Source organism: Triticum dicoccoides, chromosome 7A (assembly GCF_002162155.2).
Source record: "Triticum dicoccoides isolate Atlit2015 ecotype Zavitan chromosome 7A, WEW_v2.0, whole genome shotgun sequence".
Classification (NCBI taxonomy): domain Eukaryota; kingdom Viridiplantae; phylum Streptophyta; class Magnoliopsida; order Poales; family Poaceae; genus Triticum; species Triticum dicoccoides.
The window spans coordinates 49,693,731-49,695,807 of NC_041392.1; the positions used below are offsets into that span (position 1 = coordinate 49,693,731).

The window sequence follows — 2,077 nt, forward strand, 5'->3', positions numbered from 1 at the left end:
TACATGACAAAGGAGTGCGGGTTAACTCGAGGACAGAAACTATCCTTGTTTTGTCTACTCACTGCTAATAAGACCAGTGTACCTTAAACATATGCACGGCACCACCCCATCCTTGGTATAATCTTCCCATTTTCATTTCCCGTGATTGTTCAGTCCCGCATAGATTCCTGCGCTGTGTAGTTAGTGTATAAATTAGGGCGTCCTAGACTGAGCCCTGGTGTAAACTAACTTCAAATGGCTTCTCCCGTGTTCTTGTGCATCATCCTGGTCATATTTGGCAGCTACCTTTCCATTTGTGCTGCAGGCGACGGTAAGCAAAGCTTCGTTGTGGTGTCTACCAGATCATTTCAGACAGAAGATGTCTGCTCCACATCGACAGGTACGTACATATGTACATGAATTGAGGATAGTATAATTCAGCAGTATGACACTTGGATGTTTCAGTGACGTCGTGGCCAAACCGCGCTGCTGCGCCGCTGGTGCACCGGCACGGACCCTGCGCGAAGTCGCAGTTCACCGACAAGCCATCTTTCACGGAGGCGCTTCACAGAAGCCGCGTCCGCGCAGACTACATCATGAGCAAAGCGCCGAGGGGCACCACGGTGCAGGAGCAGGACGAGGGCAAGGTGAGCATCCCGGCGTACCTGGGGACCTCCGTCGACTCGCAGGAGTACGTGGTCACCTTGGGCCTGGGCACGCCGGCCGTGGAGCAGGTCGTCCTCCTGGACACCGGTAGTTACCTGTCGTGGGTGCAGTGCGCGCCATGCAACTCCAGCGACTGCTACCCTCAGAAGGACCCCTTGTTCGACCCGCGCAAGTCCTCCACCTACGCTCCCATCTCCTGCGGCTCCGACGTCTGCAAGATCCTCCAGTCCGACGACAAGTTGAACAATGGTTGCAGCATGAACGGCAATGGCACCCAGTCCCAGTGCGGGTATCGAGTCGAGTACGGAGGAGGGTCAAAGACCAGTGGCGTGTACAGCAACGAGGCGCTCACGCTGGCGCCCGGCATCGTCATCAAGGACTTCCATTTCGGCTGCGGATACAAGCAGGGTGGCCCGAATGACAAGTTCGACGGCCTGCTTGGACTCGGCCGCGCGCCCGAGTCGCTCCCGGTTCAGACCTCCGCGGTATACGGCGGCTCTTTCTCCTACTGCCTCCCGCCGGTGAGCAGCGGCACCGGGTTCCTCGCCCTTGGCGCGCCCAGCAACACCTCGGCCTTCTCATTCACGCCCATGACCCCCTTAATGGATTACGCCACGTTCTACGTGGTCGAGCTCACCGGTATCAGCGTCGGCGGGAAGCAGCTCCACATCCCACGGAAGGCGTTGGAGGGGGGCATGATCGTAGACTGCGGCAATATCATCACGCAGCTACCAACGACACCCCACGCGAAACTGCAGTCCGCGTTCCGGGCGGCCATGGCGGCTTATCCGCTCGTCCCAAGCGACCCGGACGAGACATGCTACAACTTCACCGGATACAGCAACGTCACCGTGCCCAAGGTCGCTCTCACGTTCAGCGGCGGCGTCACGATCGACCTCGATGTCCCCAACGGGGTTCTGTTGGACGGCTGTCTGGCCTTTGCCGAGTCCGGGCCAGATGGTTACGGCGGGACCATCGGCAACGTCCAAATGAGAACGTCGGAGATGTTGTACGACGTTAGGGGTGGTAGACTCGGATTCTGGGCAGGTGCCTGTTGACTCCTTAAGCTATGCCTTAATGGATCGGGAGCTAGCTTACAAAAAAATAAGATCGGTTTGGTGTTAACTGCTCGACAGCTCCACACAGTGGATGGCCCATCCGATCGTCCCGTCGCTGTAGGAAATAAGCTCGTGCGCTCTTTATGCTTTGAATAATGTAGTGCATGGCAATGTGACGATACCCTTCGTACTCCCTCCGTTCCGAATTACTTGTCACAGGTATGAATGTATTTAGATGTATTTTAGTTTTAGATACATCCATTTCTACGACGAATAATTTGGAACGGAGAGAGTAGTGCTTTATGCACGTACTTTTTCATTTGCATTTTTCTTTTACTCTCCGTCTCGCAAGGCACACAGGAAGCTGTCATGGG

The 2,077-nt window shown here is 55.6% G+C and overlaps 1 pseudogene; it reads left to right on the top strand.

Annotated features, from left to right (window-relative positions):
* The first annotated feature begins 234 nt into the window (after positions 1 to 234).
* On the top strand, positions 235 to 1,703 carry LOC119329326 (annotated as a pseudogene).
* The last annotated feature ends 374 nt before the right edge of the window (positions 1,704 to 2,077 follow it).